Raw genomic sequence first — 8,528 nt, 5'->3', positions numbered from 1 at the left:
GTTGGATCTCTCTTTCTTATTCAATCTGACAATCTTTGCCTTTTAGTGGACTGCATTTAATGTGGTTATTGATGTGGTTTGGTTTAAATCTACCACCTTGCTATTTGTTTTCTACTTGTGCCATTTGTAATTTGTTCACTTTTTAATGACTTGTTTTGGATTAAGTAGTTTTCTGATTCCATTTTATCTTCTTTGTATCATATTAACTATAACATTTTGTTTCATTAATGACTGCTTTAAAGTTTAGGTATACATATTTAACATCACAATCCACATTCAAGTTATATAATACCACTTCATGTATGCTTTAAAAATGTTAAAATAGTATACTTTCATTCTCCCCTCCTGATCTTTGTGCTATTATTTTCATATACTGTAGCTTTAATGCTGTAAACACCACCCTACATCCTTATTATTTTTGTTTAAACAGTACATTCACTTTTTTATTCTTTATATCACTCACATACCATAAAATTCACCCCCTTAATGCTTATAATTCAGCGTTAGTATATTAACAAAGTTACACAAGCATCTTCACTATTAAATTCCAGGACACTTTCATCACCCCAGAAAGAAAATTCCATACCCATTAGCAATGACTCCTTTCCCCCCAATTTGTCCCTCCCTCCAGCCTGAAACAACCACTTTTTTTCTCTAAAGATTAGCATACCTAGACATGTTTTATTAATAGAATCATACAACATATGACCTTTTGTGCCTGGTTTCTTTCACTTAGCATACTATTTTCAAGGCTTATTCACATTGTAGCATTGTCAATATTTCATGCCTTTATTTTTTTCATTGAGGTGAAATTCACATAACATTAAACTAAAGTGAACAAATCAAGTAGCATTTAGTATATTCAGAATATGTGAAACTGCCACCTCTATCTAGTTCCAAAACAGTTTCATCACCCCTAAAGAAAGTATCATACCCATTAAGCAGCTACTCCACACTCCCTGAAGCCCTTGTAAGACACTAATCTGCTTTCTGTTTCTATGGATTTACCTAATCTGGACGTTTTGTATAAATGGAATCATACAATATGTGACCTTTTTACCTGGTTTATTTCATTTAGTATAATGCTTTCAAGGTTCATCCACATTATGTGTGAGTACTTCAGTCTTTTTTAAGTTTAATAATAATCCATTATATAGATATATCGAATATTGTTTATTCATTCATCCGTTTACACTTGAGGTTGTCTCCACTTTATGATGGTTGTGTATTATTCTGTTATGAATATTCATGGTTTTTTTTGAATATCTGTTTTCAATTTCTTCAGGTAAATACCTGGGAGTAGGTTTGTTTGGTCATATAGTAATTCTATGTTTAACTTCTTCAGAAACTACCAAAAAGTTTTCCACAGCAATGCACAAGTGTTTCATTTTTTTCACATGCTTACCAAAACTTATTTTTCCATTTAAAAATTATAACCATCCCAATGGGAGTGAAGTGGTATCTTATTGTGGTTTTAATTTGCATCTCCCTAAGAACTAAAGATGCTGAACATCTTTTTGTGTGCTTGTTAGTCTTTTGCATATATACTTTAGAGAAGTGTCTGTTTTGATGCTTTACCCACTTTGTAATTGGGTTATTTTTCTTTTTATTGTTGAGCTATAAGAATGTGTTACATATTCTGAATACTAGTGCCTTATCAGATATATGATTTCCAAATATTTCTTCCCATTCAGAAGGTTGTCTTGTTACTTCCTTGATAGTGTCCTTTAAAGTACAAAATATTTTACTTTTAATGAAATCCCATTTATTATTTTTCATTTTGTTGTTTTTCTTGTTGGTGTCATATCTAAGAAACCATTGCCTCATCCAAGGTCATGAAGATTTGCCCCTATGTGTTCTTCTCCTAAGAATTTTATAATTTTAGCTCTTACATTTAAATATTTGATTCATTTTGATTTAATTTTTATACATGATGTGAAGTAAGGGTTTACCTCCATTCTTTTGCATTCAGTTATGCAGTTGTTCCAGCACCATTTGATGAAAAGGCTATTCTTTTCCACATTGAGTTGTTTTGGCAACCTTTGAAAAATTAATTGACCATAAATGTATGGGTTTGTTTCTGGACTCTCAATTCCATTCTATTGATATATATATCTGTCCTTATGGCAGTACCACACAGTATTGATTATTGCAATTTTTTAGTAAGTTTTGAAATAGTCAATTCTGAATTTTCTAACTTTGTTCTTTTTCAGAATGATTTTGGCTATCTGGGCTTCTTTATGATTCCATATGAATTTTAGGATTAGCTGTCACCTCAAGAGAAAAAATGCCATTTGGCATTTTGATAAATTACTCTGAATCTGTACATCACTTTGGGGAATATTGTATTTTAACAATAGTAAGTCTTCCACTGCACAAGTACAGGATGTCTTTATATAAGTCTTTAATTTCTTTCAATTATGTTTTGTATTTTTTGGTGTACATGTCTTAACTACTTTTGTTTAATTTATTTCTAAATATTTTATTCTTTTATATGCTACTGTAAATGGAACTATTGCTTTAATTCTCTTTTTGGATTGTTCATTGCTAGTGTATAGAAATACAATTATTGTTTTATATATTGATTTTGTATCCTACAACTATGCTGAATGCATTTGTTAACTCTAATAATTTTTTAGTGAGTTTCTTGGGGTTTTCTATATAAGGTCATGTCATCCACAAATAGAGTTTTATTGCTTCCTTTCCAATCTTTATGCATTTTATTTCTTTTCTTTGTCTAATTGATAAGGCTAGAAACTCCAGTACAATATTAAATAGAAATAATGAGAGTGGGCATCTTTTTTTGTCCTTAATTCAAGGGGGAGAGCTTTCAGCCTTTCACTGTTGAATATGATGTTACCTGTGTTTTTTCGTAGATGCCATTTATTATGTTGAGGAACTTCCCTTCTGTTCTTAGTTGTTCAGTGATTTTATCATGAAGGGTTCTTGGATATTTTAAATTATTTTTATGTATAAATTAAGACAAGCATGTAGGTTCTTTCTTCATTCTATTAATTAGGTGTATTACATTGATATATTTTAATATGTTGAACAAACCTTGCATTCTAGTATAAATCCCACTTAATCATGGTGTATAATAATTTTAGTGTGTTTTTAAATTTATTTTCCAAATATTTTGTTGAGAATTTTCTGCATCAATATTTACATGAGACATAGATCTGGAGGTTTCTTGGAGTTACTTTGTCTAGCTTTAGTATCAGCATATTACTGGCATCATAGAATGACTTGGGAGATATTCGTTCCTTTTTAATTTTTTGGAAGAATTTGAGCAGGATTGGTATTAATTCTTGAGCAGGTTTGGTCCAATATGCCAGTGAAACAATATCTTGTCCTGTGTTTTTTTCATGTTGCTTAATTGGATTTGCTACGTTTTTTATGGTTTTTAAGATCTATGAGATTTGTGGCCTTGATGAATGAGTTGGAAAGTTTTGACTTCTCTTCCTTCTGTGTGTGTGGAAAATTTTGTGAATGTTTGGTGTTAATTGTTTTTTTAAACATTTGGTAGACTTCACCAGTTATTTGGTCCTTGGCTTTTATTTGTGGGATTTTTTAAAAAATTAATTATTTCAACTAGAGGATGGAGGTACCAAGATGGCACTCTCCCAGGATCAAACTGGAATCACAACTAAAATATAGAAAAAACATCCTGCATAATCAACTAAAGACTAGCTGGAGCGCACCCTCATAACCTAGGACATAAAGTGGAAACTCATAGAGACTGGTAAGACGTGCAGAGGTGCAAGAGGGCTGGCTTGGATTCCACAGGTAGCAGCTGAAGGGGGTTCCCACTGAGAACTCTGGAGTCTAAACCCAAAGCTGGGCTCCCCAGCCCAAAGCACACAGCTGATAAAGATGACCATATAACATCTGGCTGTGAAAAGCAGCAGGGTTTATGTCTGCCGGGGAGAGATGGTTGGAAGTGCAGACATTCTTTTAAAGGGACAACACACAAAATTTCGTGTGCAGCTACTCTCCTTGGGCTTCAGCAGAGGAAGGGCAGAGTGGACTAGTACTGTGTGAGGATAATCTAGGGATGCTGGCTTGGGGGATAAAGATCAGAGGGCAACTATCTGGATTCTTGTGCTGACTCATTCCCCAAGAATGTAGTGGACATCTTTCTCAGACAGAGCTTTACCATCCAGACAGCTTTTGCCTCAGGGGGGGAAACAATTGCCCCACCCTGTTGGAAAACTTCTCACCCCACCCTATGGAGTTTACACCTTTCTGTGGTCTACAGCCTGAGGCTCATTAACAGACTGAGAATAACAGTCTGTAGGCAAAGGTGGATCTCTGGATGCTTTGAGTCTTTGCTTGATCTGCTTCTGTAACCTGGGCTAGGAAAAGCAGACCTCGATGGGTATCATGGTCCTTTCCAAACACACCCAGGCCCAGCTGAAGGAGCCACAAGCTGTGGTTCGCTGATAGCTCCAAACAGGATACCCAGGCCAGTCACAAGCAGCATCTGACATTGGCATGCACTGGAGGCACTCCAAAAAGGCTAGGGGTCCTACCAGATCTACCTAATACATAGAAACAAGCCCAAATCATCATCCAATATGGAGAGAATGTAAAACAAGTCTCAAATGAAAGAAAAAGAGAATTCTCCAGAAGAAGAGCCAAATGAAATGGTGATAATCTATCAGATATAAAGTTCAGAATACTGCTTGTAAGGATGCTCAACAGCATGAAAAAAGATATAGAAACTATGAAGGAAATTAAGAATGACATAGCAGAAATAAAGAATTAATTGGAAGGGATAAACAGCAGATTAGTGAAAGTTGAGAATCTAATCAGAAAATTAGAAGACAGGGTAGAAAAAAATCACTCTATCAGAGATCTAAAAAGAAAAAAACAACCAAAAAAACCCAGGAGGACAGTTTAAGGGAGCTGTGTAACAACATGAAATGTAACAATTTTTGCATTATAGGACTCCAAGAAGGTGAAGAAAGTGAGCAAGGGATAAAGAACCTGTTTGAAGAAATAATTGCAGAAAACTTCCCCAACGTGGGGAAGGGAAAAGTCATACAAGTTCAGGAGGCACAGAGAGTCCCAAGCAAGAAGAATCCAAAGAGGACCATGCCCAGAAACATAATTAAAATGCCAAAAATTCAAGACAAAGAGAGAATCTTAAAGGCAGCAAGAGAAAAGCAATCTGTTGCCTACAAAGGAGCTCCCATAAGGCTGTCAGCTGATTTCTCATCATATACTCTACAGGCCAGAAGGGAATGGCACAAAATATTCAAGGTAATTCAAAACAAGGATCTGAAACCAAGAATACTCTATCCAGCAAGGCTATCATTCAAAATATATGGTGATGTAAAGAACTTCCCAGACCAAAGAAAAAAAGCTAAAGGAGTTTATCACCACCAAACCAGCATTGCAAGAAATGTTAAAAGGACTGCTGTAATAATAATAAGAAATATATATAGAGAGAAACATAGGCATAAAGAATTAAAATGGCAATAAATAAGTACGTATCAATAATAACCTTAAATGTAAATGGATTAGATGTTCCAATAAAAAACATAGGGTAGCTGAATGAATTAGAAAACATGACCCAAATATATGCTGTCTACAAGAGACTGGCCTCAGAACAAAAGACTCACACAGGATGTGAGTGAAGGAATGGAATAAAAAATTTCCATGCAAATGGGAATGAAAAATAAGCTAGGATAGCAATACTCATCTGAGAAATTAAACTTCAAAATGAAGGCCATAACAAGAGACAATAAAAGTCACTACATAACACTAAAGGAATCAATCCAACAAGAGGATATAACCCTGGTAAACATATATGCACCCAATATAGGAGCATCTAAATATGTATAACCTTCTGGTGGGCTTTAAGGGAGAGATCGACAGCAATACAGTAATACTAGGGGACTTTAACACCCCACTGACTTCACTGGATAGATCCTCCAGTCAAAAAAACAACAAGGAAACAGTGACTCTAAATGACACACTAGATCAGATGGATTTAACTAACATTCATAGAACATTTCACCCTAAAGCTGCAGAATATACATTCTTCTCAAGTGTACATGGGTCATTCTCAAAGATAGACCACATTAGATGGCTAAGCCAGCATTGCAAGGAATGTTAAAGGGACTGCTGTTATGAGAAGTAGAATGCTTGGTAAAGCTCCCCTGTGAAGCCACTGGGACCAGGAATTTTGTTTCCTAGGAGTTTTTTATTCCTGCTTTGATTTCATCAGTTGCTGTTAGCCTATTCCAGTTTTCTGATTCTTCCTGATTTAGTTTTACATGATCTCACTCATATGTGGAATCTAATGAACAAAATAAATTGATGAACAAAATACATCCAGGGACATAGAAACATGGAACAGAGTGAGGACTCTCAGAGGGAAAGGGTGGGTGTGTGGGGGTGGGTGGGGGGGAGATTAATCAAAGAACTTACTTGCTTATATGCATAACCCATGGACACAGATAATAGTGTGGTGAAGGCCTGGGGGAGGGGGTGTCAGATGCCAGGTGGAGGGAATCAATGGGGGGGAAAGAGGACATCTGTAATACTTTCAACAAAAAGGAACATTTAAAAATAAATAAACAATAAATAAATAAATATTCCATCTCTTTATTTGTTATACCTATTCATTTTTTCTATTTCTTTTTGTCAGCTTTGGTAGTTTGTGTCCCAGAAATCCCTCTATTCCATGTAGTGTATCTTATTTGTCTACATACAATTATTCATAGTATTCTTACATAGTCAATTTTATTTCTGAAATTTCATTAATAATGTCCCCTCTTTTATTCCTGATTTTAATAATTTCCATCTTCTCTTTTAACATGGTTTGTTTAGCTAAAAGTCTGTCAGTTTTGTTATTCATTTTTAAAGTACCAACTTTTGATTTTGTTGATTTTCTATATTGTTTCTCCTATTTTCCATTTCATTGATTTCCACTCTAATCTCTATCATTTTCTTCCTTCAGAATGCCTTGGATTTAATTTGTTCTGCTTCATGTAGTTTTTTAAAATAAGTATGTTAGGTATTTATTTTGAAGTCTTTCTATTTTTTTTTTAAATATACACATTTACAACTATAAATTTCCCTCTAAACACTGCTTTAGCCATACCTTATAAGGTTTTTTTAAAAACTGATATTTAATTTATTAAAAAGGTTGATTTAATCATCTGCAGTGGTGACTTCAACTCCTGGCTCAATACTGATAGAAGTAATCTGCTTAATAATCTCAGGACTCTGCAAGTCAATGAGTCACTTGTGGATCCTATTCTGAAACCTATCCCTAGTCTTAGAATCCTCCCCACAGGGAGCTTTTCTTGTAGTGATTTTCAAATTCTTGGTAAGCATCTAAACTCATCCTTTCACTTTGAGATTATTTTCCTTTGCTCCACTGATCAAATCAGCACACACCTTCTACAAAGTCTTTAATTCAAGGCTGGTTAGAGTAATTCTAACTAGGTGAATCTCCACTTCTGGTTCTACCAGTGTATTTCCAGTATCTGGTCTATCTTGGCTAGAACTAGATGTCTTATACCTTATCACAATCATTTTGTGCCAGCACAGAGTATATATTCATTATAACAGTAGATCAAAATCATTCTAGAGGATTTTGTTTACTCTGCAGCACATCCATGGCTTGCAATGTAGGGTCATCTGGTATGTCTATAGTAATATGAAAATGTGTATTTGGATAGCCTAGTGATTTGTCTCAATTGTGAATTAGCAATTGGAGTTTCGGGTAAAATATGTTTCTCATTAATTCTAGCAAGACACAATTTTACTTTATCATAAGTGGGGAAAGTAGAAAAAATGGTTTTATTCTCTGAATTCACGAAGGGAAATATTGTGAGTACCATTGGTGTAATGAAGACATTTATTGGTGATAGTGGAGAATATCAAAACAGAGAGGGAGAAGAGAAATTCCTCCTTTCGAATCTTATATGGCAAATCTTTTTTCATGGAGTATCATGGGTCATAAAACTATGGAGTAAGAAAAAATATTTTCAATTATTTCATCCTATTCTTTTACCAGACCTCTTAGCAGGACATTAATAGCTAGGGAAAATGATTAAAATAACCTCTCCAAAGAAGAGAAGTGGATGAATACAGAAGTAGTTGGAAAGGTGATAGGGCCCGATCTACACCATGTCTAAGAGCCCTCATAGTTCTAAACCCAATTCCAGAATATCAACTCTACAGAAACCAAGAGTCAACTGTAGATCTCTAAGGTGTTAAAAAACCAAACTAAAACCCTTGACAACTAAAATGTTGACCAAGTGCCACTGATGTGACCCCACAAAAAGACATGTCAGTCTTGCAAAAAAAGGTTTTTTGCATTCTTTATATCTTCCATGGGTTATTTCTGTTTAATTAATGTGATATATTTAGCTATAATGCTAAGCACTGTCTGAGCACCACCACTAATATAGCCTGTCTTCCTGGAATGATCATAATCTTAATTTAAAGATGAAAAAACATAATAAAAAAGCAAGATCAAACACATGGTGCCTGAAAATGCTGCAGAA

General features: G+C 34.6%; 1 pseudogene; it reads right to left on the bottom strand.

The window, feature by feature from the left end:
- Positions 1–7,164: 7,164 nt before the first annotated feature.
- On the bottom strand, positions 7,165–7,551 carry LOC107526205 (small ribosomal subunit protein uS10 pseudogene; annotated as a pseudogene).
- Positions 7,552–8,528: the final 977 nt, after the last annotated feature.

This window comes from Miniopterus natalensis, chromosome X (genome assembly GCF_054644295.1).
Source record: "Miniopterus natalensis isolate mMinNat1 chromosome X, mMinNat1.hap1, whole genome shotgun sequence".
Taxonomy (NCBI): Eukaryota; Metazoa; Chordata; class Mammalia; order Chiroptera; family Miniopteridae; genus Miniopterus; species Miniopterus natalensis.
This window is presented reverse-complemented; position numbering and strand designations above follow the sequence as displayed.